General features: G+C 44.1%; 1 protein-coding gene across 1 annotated transcript in view; it reads left to right on the top strand.

Moving 5' to 3' along the window:
* The first annotated feature begins 13,072 nt into the window (after window positions 1–13,072).
* GNG7 (G protein subunit gamma 7) overlaps window positions 13,073–23,627 on the top strand; it is a 114,423-nt gene continuing 103,868 nt past the window's right edge. The window contains exon 1 of the mRNA XM_054979410.1: window positions 13,073–13,258. The gene's annotated coding sequence lies outside the window, so the exon portion shown is untranslated. The remainder of the gene's footprint in view (window positions 13,259–23,627) is intronic.

Below are 23,627 nucleotides of genomic sequence, written 5' to 3'. Positions count from 1 at the left end.
GGCAGTTGGTGTGAACTTCTGAGGGACCCTAATTTGAATCAGGGCTGTGATGCAACAGAAGTGGGGTGGATTTTTCTCCTTCCCGATGCCAAATTCTCCCCTCCTTTGCAGAGCTGCCTTTGGCCCCCTTTGTGGGGGAATGTTGAGGCAACATTTTGGCAACCTTTTTACTGCATATGACCTTGGAAGTGGGTGAGTTGATGATCTTGGAAGATGAGTGATGGTGGAGGCTAAAGGTTTTGTGGAGTTCGGGCAGAGTTTCTGGTTGCTGTAACTCCTCCCTGCTCATCTCTCCCTCCCTCAGTGACACTAGGAGAAGACGACCAAATAATGCAAAAATTTGCTCATATGAAAAATCTACTTAATTGGCACCATCCATACTAGTGATCTCTTTTTAAAAAGCACCTGTGGTGGCCCTTGGCGCAGAAGTTAGATTGACTTGGCCCCGAGTGCATGGCCCCGGCCCTACTATGCCCCAGTCTCATTGTGTGTGTATATATATAAAAAGTGTGCGTGTGTGCGTGGGGGGGAGAGATGCCTCCCCAAGACCAGCACAAGGGCTGTAATGTCTTGTTAATTCTACAGTTCCTTGTGCAGGACCAGCACAATGCAGTAAGGGATAACTTCAAGGGTTCTCTCCCCCACCCCTTTATGGGACATTTGTTTGTACGTTCTTACTTTACAGCAGCAGTCACTTGTTTGCTGATAGGTCTACTTATTTGTTCTTGGGAGAGGGGTGCATACAGCCTTGGCTCAGGGCTTTAATGAAACCCCACTCGCATGACCTTGTGCAACAAGAGAGAATTTTGTGCAACGCCAGAATTTCGTGCTTTCCTTTTACATGAGCATCCCTTGTGATTGAGGTTTGGGCTGCTTTTTAAAGTAGTACAGAGGTTCAAATCACATTGAAAGGAAAGCTGCAATGTTTTTTAATAAGAAACTGTGGTTTACATATGTGGTATAATCCAACCAGTCTGAGGATACAAAAGATCTCTTCATCTTCCCAGCTAAGATAAACATGTCTTGAATAATGTATGGTGCTTCAAAAACTCCTTTAAAAAAACAAAAACACGGAAAGGCAACGTTTGCATTGTAAATAAACCGTCCTTATTACACATCCTCTCAGTGCCAGCATGACAATATTAGCTACTGTGCATAACTGGCTTTTTAAAGAGAAAGATGAGAAATATAATAATAATATTAATAATAATATAACAATGTAATAAAATGAAAACAAACCAATGGTACAATGTAGCCTTTATTCTAGAACTAGTCTTCCTTGAATGAATGAATGAATAAAAAAATGAATTTATCCCATGTCCACCCATGATTGGCTTGGTTCTTCAGTTCACCATGAGGTAAAGTGGAATCTTTTGGATAATCTTATTCCAATTCCTCCTCCTGAGAAAGAATGTTGCAGGTCACAGCCGTCTCCCCAAGGTGCCTGCCAAGGGAGGAGGGACAACGCTTCTGCCGCTTGGTTGCCCTCACAGGTAGGTTAATCTCTCTGGACTTCCCAGGAAGCCTCCCATCCTCATTGTGGCTGCCTCCTATGCAATCCAGGTCGAGGGTTGAACAACAGTTCCACTCCAGGCTGCTTTGCAATGTTTGAAAACCATCAGCATCTCTTCCCTTGAGTGTTCTGCCCCTCTGCTGTACTTGCTCACAAACCCCTTCACTTTTTCGTCAAATGATGTACCTTCAGAACCCTCCATCATCCAGGGTGGACTGGTTGTTTAACTTACCCAGATAATGGCTACAGCCATTGGTGGCCAGGAGGACACAGCTAACTGGCCCTGGTGGTGCTGGCCAGTTCTGTGGGGCTTGTTCAGAACACGATACAGGCTTGTTCCATTCCAGGGCTGTTTTGACATCCCTATGAACTCTGCTCCATCATCTTTGCATCTCTACCCCTGAGCCCTTTCAGTATTACCTATATCATCTGTGGTGCAAAAAGCCCAGAACACAATGTTCTCTCAGGGGGGTCCTGCTGCCAAGCAAACTAACATAAGAATAGGTCAAGTCCTCCAAATGTTGCTTCTGTTGACATAACTTCCATCATGGAACTCAAAAGTGGTGATATGGGCGAGGGGCTTCCCAGGAAGTCTGTTCCAGGAACTGACCTGCTCCAGAGCTGCTTAATTTAAGCAAGGCTCCTGCATCAAACTCCTTCAGGTGGTACCCTGGGAAGTCCTTGCATACAGCCCTGTGGTTCAGCTGCGGAAAACTCTTGTAATGGAAGGGGGGCACAGAGGATTTTAAATAAGGAGGGGTAAGTGGTGGCAGACCTGACCTGGATAGCCCAGGTTAACCCATACTCATTGGATCTTGGGAGCTATGCATGGATGGCCCTAGTTAGTACTTGGGTGGGAGACCACCAAAGAAGTCCAGGGTTGCTCTGCAGAGGCAGGCAGTGACAAACCATCTCTGAATGTCTCTTGCCTTAAAAACTATATGGGGTTTGCGATAGGCCAGTGGCAACTTGATGGCACTTTCCACCATTTGTAAGAACAACCACCCCTTTCCTCCCATGAGAGTGCAATCCTAAACAATTAAACCCTTCTAAGCCCATTGACTGCCATGTACTCGGGTGTAACCCCGCTAAAGATGGCATTGTAAAATAACTGCTCCCCAAGTGTCACTTTTCAAAAAAACCCGGAATTTTGATCTATGTGCTTGTGTGTTACTGAGCAGAGATGTTTGCTTACCTTCTGGCCCAAGATCATTCATTAGATAAGGATACTGGCAATTGAACGTGGGACTTTCTGTGTGCAAAATACATGCCTGTCAAACATTCCTCTCCAACAGGAATGTTTCCTGTGATGGAATCAAACCTGAATTGTGGTAACAAGCGCATCAAATCACGACCATACCACGACTTTCACAGTGAGTCACTGGAGATACGTATCTGTCCTTGACAATGAAGTGGCCCATTTGTTTTTGGGTGCACAAGAAAGTGACTTTTACCAAGTTAGACTGCTGGTTGGTGTTTCCTGCTCTTACAGGCGGCAGCTTTCCCCGGGCCTAAGCAGAGATGGGTCTTTCTCAACACTTGGGATACTTTTAACTGGAGGCTCTGGAGACAGAACCTGCGATTTTCTGCATGCAACATGGGAGCCGTGCAGCCCTCTAGCTGTTGCGCAGTACTTGTACGCTGTTTGTGTTCTGCTGTGTAAGAGATGCTGAGTGCAAGAATGACCTATTAAAGGGGTCTATGGCAGTGTTGCTTGTGCTGTCTCGATGTACTACTCTTTATATTTTGATCATGTGTTTAAAAGTACATTTAATGTTTTACTGCTGGCCTCTCTGCTGCCTTTTTGTTAAAGGGGGGGAAATGCACCAATTTTTAAAGGCTTGTGTGTTTGTGTGACCCTGAAGTGAGAGCAAGAGAGAGAGTATATATATATCACTGGATGTTTCTATTGCATTAAGTCAATACAAGGCTACGCTCTGTTTGCGCACTGTCTTTCTCTCGCCTTCTTCTGCCACTTCTTTCACTATTCCACCCCAAATCAGAAATGGCAAGTCCCCCTTAGGCCTTTGGTTGGCAAATCTCAAAATGCGTCATTCGGAAGGTTGCTGTGGAAACCATCTGCTCTCTTGACGTTTAGGAGCCAGCTGCTTTGGGGATGGAAGGGATGGTGATGGGAGGCAGGGAGAGAGATGGCAATGGGGGGGGCACAGACCTCTGTTGGGGTGTCCCCACACAAGCACTAAATACTTGAGAAAGGTTTGCCTTTTACCTCCAAGCTTCCTGGAAATTGAAGGGCCAAGAACCCACTCGTTCCCCCAACGGCTTGCAGCCCTACAGCTGTGTAACTTACTGAACAGGGGAGCAGCCAGGCTTGGAGAGAGAGAGCAAGACACCTCTCTCTTCATCCATGACATTTTGGAGGAAGTTGCAAAGCATTAGTGGCAAGGTCTTGGTCTAATGAAGTCTTGGCCCCTTTTAAAAAATGATTCGCCAGCAGGGCAAGTCAGCTACATACTTTCATTTCCATATGGCATCACCTATATTTGAACAAAATCCCTACTGTTGAAATGAAGCTTACTTTAAAAAGAAAGACTTGAAACCCAAAATGGAGGTGAAGACATTAAGGATAGGGCACTGGACACCCTGGTGTCTTCTGCACCGTGTGAGCAGGCATTCCACGTTATTGCTTCCATTTATTAAAAAGCGATCCTTAATCACAGCAGCTGGTGGCTGATGGGTTTTTCAACCTGTCTCTGCGTTTCCCTTGATCTCAGAACTGCTTCATAGACCCCAAGACTTTTATTATGCTCAGTGCAGGTCGTTTTCTGAGTGGGAAACTGGATATTATCAAATAGTAACATGCGTCATAGAAACCACAGCCGTTTTGCTTTGGGTTCGTGAGTTGGGTAGCCATGGCCAATCACAGCTTCCTAGCATATGTCCATGGAACAAAATAATCAAGGGTGTGATCGTCACACAACAATCTCTGCTTATACATATTGCACCTGAACAGGTTTTGTAATGTGCACAGGGGTTCTTTGTTAATGAAAAACAAAAATCCACAGCTCCCTATTAATTCTCCTTGTCTGGATTTGGCACTTGGAAACTGTTTCAAGTAGCTAATACATTTGCCTTTGGTGAGACAGTTGATTTCAGTGAACACACAAAGTTTTTTTCTCTTTTATTGGTGGTTCCTAGATTGTGGATTTCCTGCCCAAGGAAATTTGCTTCACCCCTTCACTTTTGACTTTCTGGAAAATGGTCAAAATCACTTTGGACTGGAAGGCATATGTTTTTATTTCCTGACCTATTGGTTTTTAATCTATGATCCCCCCCCCGCCACTGATTACTGATAAAATGCTGGGTTTTTTGAAAAATAGTTTTATTGACAGTTATTTTGCAAGTTGGTTTGTACTGCTGCTGTTTTATTCATCTGTTTTGATTAGCTGTAGCTGTGTTTTTTTTATTATTACAATTCTACTCGTGGCTCTTACTGCTTTAACTTTTATCTGTTTGGGGTGTTGTGAGCAGCCTCCAGAAAATTCACCTACCTTGCAGGGTTATTGTGAGGCTGGATATACATTTTCTAAAATAAAAGTAAATTAAATACTCAGGGTCCCCGAACAGTTAAGGCATAACTGATTTGTGTGAAGCAACCCTGAGCATTGCACACTGGTTTAGAAGTACAGAAAGTTGCATTGTTGGAGCACTCCACAGTTCAGGATCCTTTCACAAGAATTCCAGCAACCGGCAGGTGCTATATGGTCCACTGTGCATTGGCCAGTGGTCCATTGATATACAATGACTCTTCTGCCTACCTCTGCTGTTGGGTCTTTAAATTCCAGGTGGGGCTTAGATATTTCCTGGAATTACAACTGATTTCCAGACTACAGAGATCAGTTCCCCTGGATGAAATGACAGCTTCAGAGAGTGAACTCTATGGCATTATACCTTGCTGAGGTCCTGTCCCACCCCGCCCTTTGCAGGCTCCACCCCCAAATCTTCAAAAATTTCCCAGTCTGGAGTTGGCAACCCTACTGCTGTATTAAGTAACTCGGGAAATAGATGCCTTAGAAATTGTGTTCTAGTCTTCTGGCCCATAAAAGGCAAGGAGAGTTTTGGGCTGGATCCCACAAATGTGTGCAGCTTCCTCTTCCTCTTGAGTCACGGGAAGTCTTCTTGCACCAAAGAAAAGCACCAATGCTCGTGGAAATGATCGGCAGGATTCAGCCCAATGCGTTTGGGGGTTGAGGAGTAGCCCTATTCTAACCTTGACTAGATGGAGCTTTGCTAAGGGTATTGTGTTAGAGCCAACTTCGGCCAGCAGGGGGCGTGCCGCTCCTAAAAGCGAAACTGGACTTGCATAGCCTTTAAGAATGGGGAGGGTACTGTTAGCAGTTGCTTTTTCCAGCCAGCGCTTAATAGAAGGCCTTGGAAGACAGGGAGCCTTCCCACGCCTGCAGCTGCTCATTTACATAAGAACATAGGAAGAGCCCTGTTCCTGGATCAGATCTGGAGTCCAGCAACTAGTCCAGCATCTTGTTCCTATCACCGTAGCCAGACGGATGCTTCCGGGAAGCGGACAAGCAGGGTGTGAAGGGAACAGCCGTCCCCTCTCTCTCTGCCCCGCTCAAGCAATTCATATTCTAAGGCATGCTGTCCCTGAACATGGAGGTTCTGTTTAGCACTGCAGCCATAGTGAGCTCAGCAGTTAAGCTATAATTAAGACTTCCCCTTGCAAAGGCTGTTCCTTTGCTGTCAGGGTCTCTAGTCAACCTTCTCTCTCTTTAGATCTGAGACAGAGAGCGAGAGGTTATTGAGCTCTATGGCCAACTTGTGGCTACTGTCTGCTTGCGCTCCCCCCCCCCCATCTGTCTTCCCATGCTTTAAACATGCAGAAAACTGAGAAGTCGTGATTCTTCTTCTGCTTCTTCACTCCAAGCTGGGGAAATGCTTTGGCTGTAATGTTTGTGTGTGAGGCGGACTGCGCTGTGAAAAGGACAGGAGCGGAGCCAGTGTTCAAGGTGGCAATTGCAGTGCTGACATGTGATGTGTGAATGTTCATGTGGGGCAGTGGTGAGAGAGGTATTTTGGATCAATACTTGGATGATCTGAGTTCAAGTCCCCACTTGGCCACGACCTCATGGGTGGGTGGGAATAATCATGGACCTCACCCTGAGCCACTTGGAGGAAAGGCAGAATAAAATGGATGGGTAATTAGGTGCTTTTGCCTTTGCAAATGGATTTCACATAGAGCTGCGCATAGAGCTGGGATGAATCTGTGCCTGGCATGTGCAGGAGCAAACCAAGCCGAGAAATCTTGAGTATCTTCATCTGCACACACTTAAGGAACAATCCTGATTCATTTGCTGAGCCAATGTAGAATAGGCATTTGTGAATTGAGGCCACCACAGAGTGGGACTATTCGTGCATAACTTAGGAACAGATGCTTTACTGCAGGCCATAATAACAACAGAGCATAGATACAGTGATTTTGACTGCTGTGTGTCCTTCACGTACCTGATCGCAGCAGCAATCCCAGTAACAACCTTGTAAGGTCAGACAATATTATTATGGCCATATTGCAAAAAATAGGAGGAAGAGACTGAAACGGGAAAAATTATGTGCTACAAATTGGAGTTTGTGGTTGAAGAGGTGTGAGCTAGGAAATCCCTGCCACAAAACCTCATGTCCCTAGGCAATTGGGGTTACCAGCTTCTGAACAGTCCCTGCAGCTGGGCCTTAAGCAGCAGCTTGATTGACAGCAATAAGCAGGGGATCATCTTTAGCTTCATGTTCCCCCAAAGTTTTGCAGGCTGGTTTTCTACAGATCAAACATCCAATAAAAGCAGAGGAGCAGACAAGCCTCAGGTTTTTTCCTGTTTATCTGGCAACCCTTTAACCAGTACATTATATCAAGCCAGTGGCGTAGCGTGGAGGGGGGCAAAGGGATGGTTACCCTGGGCATAAAATTTGTAGGGGTGCAAGAGACTGCACCGTGCCCTTGGGGAGGCTGCCTGCACCACCTGTGTGCTGATGGGGCGGCCGGTTTGCTGAGCACCAAGCCAGTCTCCCTGCAGCGGCCCAGCTGGCTGCTGCGGAGGGGGGCGGCCGCGTCGTGTGTGATGATGTCACTGGAAGTGACGTCATCGCACAGGCCCAGGAGCACATGTGCGAAGGAGAGGGGGGGGAAAGGCGGGATACTTGCCTTGCCCAGGGCACTCAACCTATGCTACGCCACTGCATCAAGCCTTCAATAAAGTCCACTCTCCAAAGCAACCATTTTCTCCAGGGGAGCTGATCTTTGTGGTATGTGGATCAGTTGTAATTCAGCAGTGAAATCAGTTGCCTAGGGGTTGTGGCAGGTTCCCCTTCATTGGCAGTCTTCAAGAAGCTGCTGGACGAATACTTGTTGGATATGCTTTAGGCTGTTCCTGCGTTGGGCAGCAGGTTGGACTAGATGGTCTGTAAGGCCCCTTCCAACCCTATGGTTCTATGAGATCTAGCTACAATAGAGATGGGGGGCGGGGGCTGGCCTCCTCAGGCATATATTCCAAAATCTTCCCTGAAATTCTAGCTTTTCCTTTGAATAAAATTAGTCTACAAGAGAAAGCCTGCGAGCTTCCTTCGGGTGATTTGGCCAGTGGCTGGCAAATGCTATGTGCCCATCTTTACGTTTCACAAAATCAATGTTTAATTAATATTTAATACAGTTTTTAATTAATATAAATATTTAATACACTGCATTTAGATTCTGGCTGCTGTGCATCGATTTCCATTCTCTCCTCATCACAAAATGTCTGGCTACTCGCTTGATTTCCAGGCATCAAAACAGCTGCGTTGACAACAGTTGACACAATTCCTGCATTTGTCTAGGGCTGACTGCCTTAATTGTTTGAAATACTGGTATCTATTTATCTATCTACATGTCATCAAAACCACCACCCAAATATGCTTATAATGTCAGCAACCCTCAGCTGAAAATGGGAATATCTTTAAATAAACAAAACATCTTTGAATAAATATTTTATACTACTTTTCCTACGATATCAAAGTGCTTCTCTTTCTGATATTGTTGGAAGGGCTGTCAAGTCCTTGGAGAGAAAACTTGTCTTGTTCTTTTAATAGAGTCTTGATGGGATGTTACCAGGCAATGTTACTTACCTTTGTCACCTGTCAATTTCCACACATTAAGCTTGTATTAAAAGAATATGGCATTTTTCTCTAGACCTACTGGCAACCCTGCCTACTGTTTTTCTCTCTAATGGGGATCCAAAGCAGCTTATAACCCTGTTCTTCCCTCCTTCATTTTAGCCTTGCAACAATTCCTGCAGTTATCCTGCAGAGGAATTTCAAAAGAAGATTAGAAAGAGAGACTGCTGAACTGCAACTGATAACACAGCTCAAGACAATGCACCCACCTGGACTGAATCAAGACATTGACTTCCTCTCACTACCAGTGCTAATTTCTCCACACCCACTACCCCTCTGCATACCCCACCCTATTCAATCACGCCTGCCATTGTCACTCACCAGCTATTATCATTCGGCTTCTGTAATCACTCCACTCTCCAAGATATAAGGACAGATGGACTCACATTCTAGCTGTATTTGAAGAAGTGAGCTGTGGTTCACGAAAGCTCATACCCTACCACAAATTTTGTTAAGTCTTATAGGACTAACAAGGACTTTCACTTTTTCTACTGCTACAGACAGACTAACACAGCTATCCATCTTGATCTAACAACAATCCTGTGAGCTAGGTTAGGCTGAGAGAAAGTGATTGGTCCAAGGTCACCCAGCAAGCTTCTATGGCATAGTGAGGATTTGAACCTGGGTCTCCCAGATTCTAGACCAGGACTCTAATCACTATACCACACTGGCTGGCTAGGCTATACGATGTGAAAAGTATAGAATCAGGGCCAAGGGTGGTTTTGCCAACACATGGTCATAAATCCAGAGGAGTTAGCCGTGTTAGTCTGCAGTAGCAAAATAGAAAAGAGTCCAGTAGCACCTTTAAGACTAACCAACTTTACTGTTGCATAAGCTTTCGAGAACCACAGTTCTCTTCGTCAGATGCATCTAAGTGACGAAGAGAGCTGTGGTTCTTGAAAGCTTATGCTACAGTAAAGTTAGTTAGTCTTAAAGGCGCTACTGGACTCTTTTCTATTTTGCCAACACAGTCTCTCATGGTAGGGCACTGTACCAGGACAACCAGCCCTTGACATGGTACATCAGCATAATAACTGAGCTCCAGGCAATGCATCTGCACCCTCACAGCAGCATCCTCAGCAAAGGATAGTGTGACAGACAGTACAATCTTAAACAGAGTTGCACCTTTCTCAGATCATTGATTTCAATGGACTTAGAGAGGTGTTAACTCTACTTAGGATTTCATTGTAGATCTGTGGAAGATGTCATAGATCTGATGATGACGCCATGAAGGGGTGAGGAAGTCATTACCTGCCAAAATTCTCTCTTCATTTTCTATTTTAAAATATTATTTATGTCATCAAATAATCCATTCCACATTCCATTTCCGTCAGCATATTTCCCATAGTAAACAAGAGACAGACCTACTTAAGATATTGAAATTATAACTCTGTTTTGCAGAATACATTAAATACTGACTGATTTCTAGAAGGGGAAGCATTCGTTTTTATTTCATTATCCTATGCTTAATTTAATTTAGCCCCATTGGACCTTATTCAGTCTCCCCATGATTGCAGAAGTGCTGTTCTTTTTCTAGTATTTTACAGAATGAACTCTGTTCTAAACACAGCCATACTAGGCACTATTTCTCTATCTTGTATAAGAATTCAGTTTATTAAAAAAAACACCCTGATATTTACATTACATACGATTAAACATCATGGTTCTACACAGCCAAAATAAACACCACTTTGAAAGAAATGGAATTGTATATGGACAGTGGAAATATTGCAGTGTGCATCCATTTAATGCCCATGGGCTGATGTCCTACTACATTGCTCAGCTAATGGCAGCACTTTTGTCCAATGCATTAGATACCTCCTGTGTTGGAGAAAGGCTCCAGGCATTGGATGAAAATGTCACTGTTCACTGAGCAGAGTGGTACGATAACACTCATAATTTCAAACCTAACAACATTCAAGTAAAAATCAAATAAACAGTACATCTTGTGCAGAGTCACACCTTTCTAGTCAATGTGCTTATAAAGATGCAACTCTATTTAGGATGGAACTAAGTGACAGACATGTTCGTTATGCTAATTACAGGTTTTTCACTTGGTAATTTTTTTTTTGTAAGAAGGAGGCAAAGTCCTTTGCTGGTGTATCAAATTCCTAGTCTGTTTTTTACTTGTCCAATAAATCAGGTTTTTGCCAAAATCTTTATTTTTATTTAAACATTCTTAAATGCATTTTTAAACAAAAGCCTTAATAAGCCTTCAAGAAAATATTAAAAAACACAATGAAATATGCATATAAAATACATTACCTTCTGCGGCTAAAAGAACAGCTGTAGAGGGTCTTCTTGATAGGTGTCAACCGCCGCCTCTGGAACGCCCTCACTGGGAAGGTCTCCCTGGCATTGTCACTATTCTGGTCTGAGCACTGGCTGAAATTGGCATTCTCCCCCATCTCCAACCTTCTAATTGTAGTTCGTTTTTACAGTGTTACCAGGGTTGCCAGCCTCCAGGTGGTGGCTGGAGATCTCCCGGAATTACAACTGACCTCCAGACCATAGAGATCAGTTCCCCTGGAGAAAATGGCTGCTTTAGAGGGTGGACTTCATGGCATTATACGCTGCTGTGGTCCCACCCTTCCCCAAATCCTGTCCTCTCCATGCTCCACTCCTTAAATCTCCAGGAATTTTCCAAACTGGAGCTGGCAAACTTAAGTGTTACTGCTGCTGAAATTGGGTTTTTGTGGCTGGATTTTATAGTGCTGTCTCCCCTTCCCACTTCGGTTAATCTTATTGTTATGATTTATTACATGCATATAATGATTTTAGAAGAGCCCCGTGGCACAGAGTGGTAAAGTTGCAGTACTGCAGTCCAAGGTCTGTTCACGACTTGAGTTCGATCCCGGCAGAAGCTGGGTTTAGTTAGCCAGCTCAAGGTTGACTCAGCCTTCCATCCTTCCGAGGTCAGTAAAATGAGTACCCAGTTTCCTGGGGGGGTAAAGTGTAGATGACTGGGAAAGGCAATGACAAACCATCCTGTAAAAAGCCTGCCAAGAAAACATCGTGATGTGACGTCCCCCCATGGGTGAGTAATGACTTGATGCTTGCACAGGGGATTACCTTTACCTTACCTATAAAGATTTTAATTCGGGCAAGCCAACTTCTTCAAATTGGAAAAGCAGCACGTAATAAATTACAACTAGAGTTGCCAGCTCCAGATCAGGAAACCCCTGGAGATTTGGGGTGGGTTTGGAGAGGAGAGGGACCTCAGTGGGGTATAATGGAGGAGAGTCCACTCTCTAAAGCTGCTGTTTTCTCCAGGGGAAACTGATTTCTGTTTTCGGGAGATGTTGTAGTTCCAGGAGGTTTCCAGGCCCCACATGGAGGTTGGCTAACATTCTTTTAAAAAAGGAGAGGAGATATGAAAGAGTTAGGAATAATTTTCTTCATATGGCCATGATCCAGCTGTTAGGCCCTTTTAACTCTTAGTGATTAACTACACAAAAGAAGAACGATACAGGAAATCAAAGGAAAATTCAAACCACAGCTAGGGATGCTGAATGGTCAACACAGAAACACAGCATCTGATTAGGACAAAATAAAGAAAAGATGGAAACAATACACTGAAGAAGTATATAGAAGAGCTGAAAAGATGACGGATTCCTTGAAAGAAGAATCTTTTGATGAAGAACCTGACATTTTAGAAAGTGAAGTGAAAGCTGCACTTAAAGCAATTCGAAGAAACAAATCTGGAGTAAATGGGATAGCAATAGAGCTATTTCAAACTGCAGAAACTGATTCCATCAAAATCTTAACAAGAATATGTCAACAAATACGGAAAACAAAACAATGTCTCACAGAGTAGAAACGCTCCATCGAGGTTCAAATTTGGAAGACTGGAGATACAAAATACTGCAGCAATTATTGGACCATTGCATTAATTTCCCATGCAAGTGATTCTCAAGATTCTACATTTGCGTTTCATTTGCACTCGTGTTTTTACCTGGTTTTAAGATTGCTTTTACGTTTATTTTTAATCGTTTCATGAATTTCATTTTTTTTTTTTGCAAACCGCCTCAGTAGAGAAATAGAGAGGTGGCATACAAATATTTTAAAGATGCAAGCAAGTTAATTTAATAATATGAATGATAGACTAATATTAATATTCTGAAGCACGCCCTCGTTTTCCCGCCTTTTTCCCGTCGGGTCCCCTTACCTCAGAGCGAGCCTTATGAATAATTCAATTACCGCTCATGCATAGTCAAATAAACTCATATTTGCATAAGCCTCCAGGCCCCGCCTCTGCTTCGCCCTCTTCCTTAACCACGCACCCGGATTGGCTGCCTCCTGTGCTCTCCCCCCTCCCCTCAGCTCGAGGGCCCCATGTCTTAGCGAAGACGGGGGCTGCGCAACCTAACCCGCCGCTGATGCTGCGCTCCGCCTTTGCCGCTGAGGGGCGCCTGGCGCTGATTGGCTGAGATTGCCTGTCGGTCACTCCCTGACGGAGGAGGGGAGGGGGCTGCCCTGCCCGGTTCGGGGCTTGGCAGCAGGTTCAGTTGCGCCGCAGCGGCAGCAGCGAGAGAAGCTGTGAGGTGGCGGAGGCGGCCGGGAAGAAGGAGGGTGAGAGGCGGGTGGGGGGGTTGTTTGAAAAGAGGGGGGCGCTCCTGCCCCTGCGTCACGTGGTTGCCCTTGAGTGAAGGGGGGAGAAGGGGCCTGCTAAGGCCCCCTCCTCGCTCCCCCCTGTGCGCGTGGGGGGGTTGAGGGAAGTGTGAGAAGGTCACGTGGGGCACCTGGTCTCTCTCCACCCCCCCCCCCGCGTGTGTCCAATGAAAAAATAGCCGAGAACGAAACGGGCACTGGGCGGGGCCTCCATGACAATATGGGTGGAGCTTCAGTTGAACTGGGCGAGGCTTAAATGTTGGGGCGTGGCTGCTTGACACCCCAATGCAGCGTTAACCTGTCGAGGTCTGTGCTGCAGGATGGGCAAGGGGGGGGGTGCAGGGGAGAAGAATGAATAAGGGCTGTATGGAGGGGTATGACTGTTGAAGTGGGGGTGGGTTTAAATGTTTTGGAGGGAGTGTTAAGCTCTTTGCACCATAGATCTGGGGTTAACCTGTGGAATTTGCTGTGGCCAGGTATAATGGTGGTTGGCGTTGAGGTTGAGGAAGGAAAGCCAGGATCAGGCAAATCAGGGAGGGAGAATTCAATAGATTTTTGTTTGTTTAACAAAAGTTGTACCCTGTCTTATTGCCCTCACAAGGACCCACCCTGGTGGCTATAGATAGCTATAGCAGTGAATGGAGCTTCTGTCTTCAGAAGTGGTCTGTCTCTGAATGATAAGGTTGCCAATTGTTGGTTGAGAAATTCTTGGAGATTATCTCTAGTGGGTAGTTGTGTTGGTCTTCAGTAGAAGAGCAAGATTCGGTCCCAGTAGCACCTTAAAGACCAAGTAGATTTCCAGAGTATGAGCATCTCCCACTCATACTCTTGTCAATCTAGCTGGTCTTTAAGGTGCTACTGGACCTGAATCTTTCTTCCGGAGATTTGGAGGTGGAGCCTGTTAAGAGTGGGTTTAGGAAGGGGAGGGACAACAGTGGCCATAGAGCCTGTCCACCAAAGCTGCCATTTTCTCCAGGAGTACTGATCTTTGTAGTTTGAGGTCAGGTTCTAGAAAATCATCAGTCCTCACCTGGAGGTTGGCAATCCTGCAGAATGACCATATGTTAGGGACAGGAAATTGTCTGCCTTGGTTGCAATCTTCTGGCTGTGTTTGGAGGTGTCCTGTTATGGAGCATTTCTGTGGAATGTCTCCAGTTCCTTCCAGCAGTCCAGTAAGGCAGGTTGGAATTATTACCCCCCCCATTCCTTTTAGAAGGGACATTGAATAGTTAACAAATTGAACCCATGGCTTCTAGCCTCATATTATTAGTGGCTATGATGTGAAGAAGAGCTGGCTGGTGAGGCAATGCTGGGAGTCTGTGCATGGGAACTTGTGGGGGCATTGAGATATTAAGGTTGTACAATCTTGTACAATCTCTATCTGGTGAAGAAAAAGTTATGAGAATGTCAGAGGGGTTTGGGGGCAACACATGCCAAATATAACAAGGGTTGAAATATTTATGTGTGCAGGATCATGGTTGGCACATTGCTTGTATACTTACCCCCACTGGACCTTGGAATGGGGCAGGTAGGGGAATGAGTTGCTGCAATCAACTTTATATGTGTGAGGTAGTACAGGGTGCTAAGCTGTAATCCTTAGCCAGGTCTCTTCTGGGTAAAGTTATTCCGGGAGTGTGAAAGATATCTGTTTAAGTTAAAAGCTGGTTTGTTGGGGTAACCAAGGGGAGGAGGGGCAAGTAGATGGCAATCTGTTACACATATTGTGATTGTAAATTTCTTGGAGAAGAGACCTATTACCTTTTAAAAACAACTTGGATTTTTTCTCTCTAAAGCAGCCTGTACATTGATAATGATAGACGCAAAGAGAGTTAGTCTGCAGAATGGGTGAGTTAAGGAAACTTAATTAGCTAGCATCTAGTCTTAAGGTACCTTCAAATGTCATAATATGTAGTCTTATGGTACCTTCAGATGTAATTAATAGATCCTTAATATTTCAGTGCTTCATACGCATTATTGCAATCCTCCTCACAACAGTCCTGCGAAGTAGGTTGATATTGTGCTCCCCAAATGGGACAATTGAGAGAATGGCTTGCCAGAAGCAGGTTTGCTGTAGAGGTGTGATTTAAACCAGCAAGCTCCTGGACCTCACAGCACATTGTACTATACCAGTTGGCTCCTTCTTTTGTGGACTAGAGCCCCCTTTATTGGAAGTCCATAAAAGCTCTTGGGGTGCAGGGGAGTATGAGTGTGGAAGAGGGGGGCTGGGGCTTCTGAATCATCTTGTGAGGGCTGTTGTGATGGTCACTTGGGTTCATAGGTTTGGTTTGTTGCGCAGGTGAAGGACAGCAAAGGTGATCTTGGCATTGGGGGTCTGGCGCTGTTGTGGGTGTAAGGGGGGGGGGTTAAGCCTGGCTAGGCATGTCAGGTGTGCCAAATTGCTGGCAGGGAACAGGTGTGAGCTTTCCTATGGGAGTCTGAATTTGGTACCTATGTAGGTAAAACTTGGTAAGTTGATTTTGGTTATCACAGAGGATGGCCAGTCTATCGTATTTATCCCACCTTTCCTCCAGAGATCCCAGGATGGCAAACACAGTTCTTTATTTTTATTTTTCCTTCATTTATGCCCTACCTTTCTCCCCAAATGGGGGACCTGTTACCTTTTAAACGTAACATGGTTCTCCTCTCCTCCATTTATTGCTCACAACAACCCTGTGAAGTAGGTTAGGCTGAGAGTGTGGGACTGGCTCAAGGGCACCTGGTGAGCTTCCCTAGCAGAAGTGGGAATTGATCCTGGGTGAGCCAGATGCTAGTTTGTCACTCTGGCAAATTTGAACTTTGGTCTGCCAAACCCGTGTTTCACTACTATACCACACTAGCTCTCACAGCAGTGGCATCTTGGCTGTTTGTGTCTGATGTGAAGGGTGACTGCTCGGTGGCACATCTCATGTGTAACATTTTAAGGTTTACACTTAAAGCGCGTCTTATGTTCAGCCTTGCCCTCCCCTGTGCCTGAGGCACTATAAGAACCTTTGCCTGGGGGAAAGGATGGTGACCCATCTCACCTGTGGCATGTTGTCATGCCTTTTTAGGGTAATTGATGGTAAGCCTTTTTGAGTCTCACTTTGCAGAAGAAAGGCGGGGTAAAAGCATTTCAAAATAAATAAAAATCATGATGGGTTGCTTCTTTTCTGCCGTGTACAGTGGTGATCCATGTACAAGAGCGGGTCTTGGTGGTAGCTATCTTCTCAACTGTGATCAGATGGTACGGAAGAAGCAGTTAATGTTGTGTAATGTGCACTTCAGAAACACAATTTTTTTCTGCGAACAAGGAAGTTGTAGGGAATCCTTTACAAGGAAGGAAGCAGAGAGTGCCGGAGGGAAGAGGATATTAAGAAGTAAAAATGAAAGTTTCTAATATTTAGATCATCTGAGGTTATCAGATCTTCTGGAGTCAGTTGGGAGCTCCTTTCTTCTGAGGCTGTGGGATTATAATTGATTCTTGACCCCTCCTCCCACATGTTGAATAAAAATGCTTAAAATGTCTTAAATTGAAGATTTGAGTGTCTTTAGCATTGAAGTTGTGAGTGCAGCAGTTACATCGGGGAATGCATTGTGATCAGATCCAGGTTGGCCATTATTATTGTGTGTTCTTTATAGAGGCGTTAGATGGTCATTTAGAGAAATAGAGAGAGTTCTAATCTGTGAGTTGTTTGTATGTTCCAGGCTGTATCAACAAAGGGCTGTAGCTGGGGTGGCGATAGAGGGAGAGCCCGCAAAGTCAGGTGCTCAGCTCTCTGAACAAACATGCATGCATTAAACGGTTTTTCATTAAATAGGTTTTTCGACAGCATAATACTTTGCCTTCCAGGAGTTTTGGGCCAGCCAATTTTCCTTTATTTAAATCGGTAACTAGATATAATTCTGAGGTATTAAGAAAATGGATGAATAGCTAATTATAGATATTTGTTTACAGCATTTTCCTCATGCTCTCCTTAGTTCCTGGGCTGACGGGGTTTACAAGAGTTCCAAGTTATTGGTTTTACAATTCGCATAGGAAGCTGACCTAAATATAGTATATTCCTTTGTAACATCCGTTGTTTTTCCTTTTTGAGGATGTGTTTAGCACTCTGGCTTCAGAATGTTTTTGAAATATTGACTCTTTGATATAACAAAGGAAAAGGAGGCAGGTTTCCTCTTTTGGCCAGGCCTGCGGGAACGGAATCAGTATCATCACACCTTATTCTAGCAAGTGTTCTGGTCTGTTGTCTGTCACTAGAGTAACAGAACAGGGCTACCAGCTAGCAAGAAAGATTTCTGATTTCAAAGAAAATGGAAAGGGTTTTTCTTCTTCTTTCAATTATATAGCAGAAAATCAAGAACAAAATTAAATTAATACAGAGAATGATAGAAGGAAAGAGTTATGCTTATAATAAACATGCTATTTGTTGACAAAAATGTTATCAGATATGAAGATAGATGGAAAAGATAGAATAAAGATATTTAAGTAGAAGTGAAATTTTAAAAGTAAATTTAAGTTCCGTATAAATATATGGTACTGAATATTTTACGTTTGTATGTTTGTAAATTAAAATAATATATATATTAAAAAAGAAGAGATTTCTGCATGCACAGGGATTCACCAGATAGGCAGAAAACGATTATTTTGTTACTGTTATTCCTTTTAATAATTTTTTTAAAAAAAACTAAGAGCAGTCAGGTGAGAACTGAGCATGCTCATCTCTGAACCACAGATAATTGAAAGCAGTTGAGGATTGGTTCAAATAATAACAGGAAAAGGATAATGGATGGGGAAATTGGCCTGCTCGAGCTCTTGCAAGGCATGTATCTCCCTCCCCACAATTTCTTCTTTCCTGAAACAGCATGATGAGGTTGAAGCAAAAGCACCCTCCTCCGCACACTGCGCAGTATTGTTCGCCCTGAACCTCGGCAACCAGTGATACGGGCCAATTATGTTCTAAGATATCCTGTACTAGCCCGAGGAAGCTCATCTAGCCCCTGCCTCACGCTATAGGAAGAAAGGGAAATCTTCCAGATTTTAAAACCTGTCCTGATCCCTTGTGCATGCCCCCCCTCCGTTTAGGTTTTGAAACTTCTAGCATCTTATCAACAAGAATCAACACATCTTCAAGCTTTCCACAAGATTTAATTGCAATCACATTGGAGTGAAAACAAGCCCCCCCTCCCATTGACTAATAAAGGAGCCTCTCTATAAAACAAGTGGCATTACAGTTACGTCACCACCACCACCACTCGCGAGTTATTGAGGTGGCTAATTATGTAAAAAGATAAAGTAACGGAAAATACCGTGTTGTGAGGCAAATCGAGAAATTTAATTTGACTGAGGAAAGGACTAAGAGCTGGCTGTCTTATAGCAGTTCCCTGTCTGTTTGGTGCTTTCATAACACCCAGGGCTTTTTTTCAGGGGGAGCGCGGGGGAATGGAGTTCCGGAACCTCTTGAAAATGGTCACATGGCTGGTGGCCCCACCCCCTGATCTCCAGACAGAGGGGAGTTTAGTTTGCCCTCTGTACCACATGGCACGGAGGTCAATCTAAACTCCCCTCTGTCTGGAGATCAGGGAGCGAGGCCACCAGCCATGTGACCATTTTCTGTGAGGGCAACCCACTGAGTTCCACCACCTCTTTTCCCAGAAAAAAGCCCTGATAACACCCCTGTGAAGTAAAGCATGTGGCAAGAAAGTTAGTGCCTTAACGTGCCAGGTTAGTGCCCCCTTGCTGCTCAGCAAACCCTCTGTTTGGAAAAAGTCCTCGAGCAGGGATTGAACCTGGTTTATCGGCGCCGTATTTTTGTTTGGATGTCAGCTTTCCTCCCAAGGTGTTAATTTAACGTGGATCAAAGCAAAAGGAAGGCAACCGAGTTCTGGAAATTTTAATAATTGTATCGGGAGAGACCTGCCCCACTGCCTTTGTGTGCAAGTAATTTGTTGAATTTTGCATGGATTTTGTAAGCTAACTCATGGGCTATAAACAGTGGAAAGGCAAGGTGAAAAATAATAATCAAAGGGGGAATTCCAGGATGTGAGAATTTCCCCCTGCAGGTCAAGATGTGTGTCTGATGCATGTCCCCCTTCCATGCTGCTAAAAACCCAGCAGCCTCTCTAGTCTCTCACCTGAGCATCAGCCCCAAAGCAGGCTCTTGACTGTTTGAAGCTGGATACTTTCTTTTCTTGGAGTATTCCGGGCGAAACTGGAAGCGGCCATTTCTGTTGCTGTACGTGCCTCTGGAAAAGTGGGAAAACATTGTGCGATTAAATTGCTTTACGGGTGGAGGGGATGATAGTTATGAATGCATAGCCACCTCCCTTTTCCTACCATGTCTGCTCCCCCGTCTGTGGTTAAAAAATATTTAAATTCTGTCACCCAGAAGTTCAACCGGCATTCAGGGACGTGTCTTGTAATTTCCAAGTATACGAGAGTACTAAATTAAATTAGTTGCATCTCTTGTTTAATGGAATTTGCCACAACAGCGTGTGGTGTGAATTCTTAAGGTGCAGATGGTATCTTGACAGCTTGTTCGTTAAGATTATGGATGAGCAAATCTTTCCAGTGTTGTTTCTCCTTTCAATCTTTTGCTTTTTGCTCTTGATTCTTTAGATTCATTTGTAAAGTGTATGCTTGTTGTGTGGTTTGCACCTGCAATCTGTAGGGCATCTATAATACATGAAGAAGGCTGATTTATTAATGCACAAATAATGTTGAAAAATGCACAGTTTTGCTGGAAGAATTCAACATGAAGAAACAGGATGCATGGAAATAAAGAATTACAGGTTCAGACCACAGAACAGAGAAGCAAAATTGAAATGGGGGGAGGGTTTGTGGGGGTCAGAACGATTGGGGACAGAAATTGAGAATGATCCCAAGACAAGATCATGTCCTGGGGGAACTTAGGGTAAAATTTTCATGCTTGCTCCCTTCCCATTTTTCACCACTTCTCCTAACATTTGTTACCAAGGTGATACGTTGTTATGCCAATACCCTCATTTCTGGAGCCTCCTTATTTGAAGTCCAGAATATTAAGAGGAACTACAGAAGCCCGTTAGCATTTCTCTTCAGAGTAATTAAATAAATTTGTTAGAGGGTTGCTGACAGAATTTGATCTGTGGCATCCTCTTGAGCCTTGTAAAACTCCATTAAAATAAAAAATTAATTCTGGCCCCGTGGGATAGGTGGATGGGTTGTGAGGCTATTCGGTCTATTCCATGTTTCAGTGCTTTGTTTGTTGACTATTTAGAGACAGACTTTCAATGGAAAACCACCCATTGAGTCCACTTCAAACAATATAAAACTACTAGGAGAAGCAAATTGTATGAGCCCAGGTGTCCCAGATCTCACTCTCTAACCACTGCACTAGAATTTGTTTTCCTGCTAGAAGTTCTGAAGGTGGCATTTGGAAATTTTTTTTTTAAAAAAGCCAGCCATTAAGATAAAAAGTTAACAGCGCGTGTTAAAATCAGAGACATACAAGAGTGTTTTTTTTTAAAAAAATAAAAACGCTTGAGGAAGTCTTCGGGTGGGGGCTCTGTGATAGCAATCTCATAATTGTGGCACTGCTGTAGAGGAAGCCCTGCCTTTTGCTCACAAGTTTTCACTTTGTATAGGTAGGAGGAACTTGGAAGTGGATCTTAAGATGGAATAATTAACTCCCCCTCCCATGTTTTATTTGCTGAATTGCTAATGCATATCAGGTGCTACAGGCCACGTGGCACAAACTGGTTAACGCTTCACAGGTTCTGTCCAGCCTTCTGGCTACCCAAGCAAGATGGCTTTTTAAGTGGCGTCTTAAGGTGACTTTAGTAGCCCCATGGCACAGAGTGGTAAGCTGCAGTACTGCAGCCTAAGCTCTGCTCACAACTTGAGTTCAATCCTGGTCGAAGCCGGGTTCAGGTGGCCGGCTCAAGGTTTCCTCAGCTTTCCATCCTTCCGAGGTCGGTAAAATGAGTACCCAGTTTCCTGGGGGTAAAGTGTAGATGACCGGGGAAGGCAATGGCAAACCACCCCGTAAAAAGTCTGCCAAGAAAACGTCGTGATGCGACGTCCCCCCATGGGTCAGTAATGACTCAGTGCTTGCACAGGGGACTACCTTTACCTTTTTACCTAGGGTGACTTTAGCAACACTTTAGAAATGTTGCTCAAACTAACAGTCCTGCATTAATTTGCCTCTCTCCTTTCAGTCTCGGTTGTAGAGAAGCTCAGTCTCCACTAAATCCTTTAACAAGTTCTTAGAGTCTGGGAAAGTCCAGTGTTTGCTGATGTTTGACTTCATGGACTTGACAGTGGTTGAGGTATATTTGGGGCGGGACAGCATTAACTAATTAGCATCAAGTAACTTTAGGATGACCTCATGGATGTAATTTCTGGACAAAGCCACCACTGATTCATGTCCCCAGCTGTATGCTTGGATTAAAGGAGCCTTTGCTCAGAATGAGATGTATTCTTTGATCTTTAATGAACATAACATGATCCAACTTGCTTTTAGCAAACAAAGTACTGGACTGAAGCGATATGACAGAGGAGCTAGTGCAGTGCTGTCTTTTACACTCTGGGGAAAATTGCACTTTATTCCAAAACACTTTTGAAGTATTGGGGTGGTGGTGGTTTGAACTGTATTAGAACTTGAAGCGGGGTGTGTGGGGAAATCGTAGTTTTATTGCTTGGTTCAGATGCTGTTGGCAGCTATGTGAGTGGCGGGGGATGTCCAGCAAGCTCAGCCATTCACTCCTCTCCTTTTGCCTGGTAACTTTTGTGACGCTTTTGTGGCTGACCATCTTTGCTACTGCACCTAGTGTGGTAAACTGCGATTTGTCATTTTCCTGAAAACTAGAATTGAAACTGGAGTTTACAGTCACGGTTTTCAGAGAATGTGCAAATCGTAGTTGGCTGGTTTGGACTCACAAGGGAAGGAAGGGACATGCAATCTGACTCCCCCCTCACCACGTAAACCAGTTTCATGTTATGTGTGTAATGGTATTTTTCTGAGTTGCTGCCTAAGGTCTCTCCCCGGCACCCCTGTATTGAAAAGTAAAAACAACCTCTTTCTGAACACTGAGACACCAACTGAAAAATGTATCCTGCTCTGCTTAGCTAACAGCGGTGCCATCCTCCAGCAGAAGAGGCTTTCAAACCTTTTGCGTTGGAGGAAAGCTCCTTGTGTCGGAGGAAGGCGCTGCCTGGTATGGTAGGCTACAAGCCTTTGTTTCAGTTGTCCCAGTGTAAGGTCTAGGGGATGTGATTGAGTGTCACAAGTGTGCCTTGTTTTGATTTTCTGCATCTTCCTTTTGTGAATCAAACCCACTGTCTGCGATTTTGTACTAGTCTGTTTTTCTTTCACTAAATTCCTTGCCCCTCTCCCCCTTCCCCCCAAATTTGTGCATTTCTCAGTGGTGTTTGCTATTAAATTGGCATTACGTTGTCATTTGTATACATGACCCTTCCTTTGAAAATGTAAATGCAGTGTACATTGAGTTAAAAAAGCTTTGCAAGAAACAAACAAATCATAAATGACAGCCGTAAAAATGGATGGCTTGAAACCATTCATAACAACAGTGTGTAGAAACAAAAAGGCCATTTCATCAAGGATCCTAGCAAGGATTCAGTGTGAAAAGTTACATGTTGCATGCACTTCCAGTTAGCTTACCATCAGAAGAATTGACTTCTGATGGTTTGCTGCACAAGTTAAGATTATTTCACATTTGTATAGAGGGACAGACTGTGAGAAACAGGTTGGTTAGTAGTGTGTGCTGTTGGGAAGCAACACCCTCTCTGTTCCTTTTGCTTTTTTATTGATGGGATCCAAAGTCTTCCATCCTGAAGTCAGTGTTTGGATTATGGAGTCTATGGTAGCAGAAACCAATTCTTTATCAGTAAATACACAAGGACAAGGTTTAGCTAATGTAGAGGAAGAAGTCCTGAGAGCTCCTCTTAGAGGGAGGAGGCTGCGGTGGCTCTCAGCTCTTCCATTACGGCACACAAAAGTGTTATTTCTGTTGTATACTTCTCAGCAGTTTAACATCTGGAGAAGACATCACTGTTAGGATATGTGGTGTGTGGAACACTGGTGCCTGGCAGGCGTTTTGTGCATTATGTTTGGTCCATCTTCAGACTTTCTTTTTAAAATGGATTTGTTCCTAAGGCCATACTGTCTCCCTGCCCCCCCTCCCCTTCAAAGCCTTACAACAAAGTACTCTGTTAAAAACATAGCATGAGAATGAAATTGGCAGGACGGTTTTTAACAAAACAGAAACAGCAATTTATATTGACATTTTTCTCCTTTCGCATTAGCTAAACCTAGTCCTTGTGTATTTACTGACAAAACTAGGCTTGATCTGAAGC

This window comes from Eublepharis macularius, chromosome 5 (genome assembly GCF_028583425.1).
Source record: "Eublepharis macularius isolate TG4126 chromosome 5, MPM_Emac_v1.0, whole genome shotgun sequence".
Taxonomy (NCBI): domain Eukaryota; kingdom Metazoa; phylum Chordata; class Lepidosauria; order Squamata; family Eublepharidae; genus Eublepharis; species Eublepharis macularius.
The sequence above is the reverse complement of the archived record's forward strand: the minus strand, read 5'-3'. Positions and strand labels throughout refer to the sequence as shown.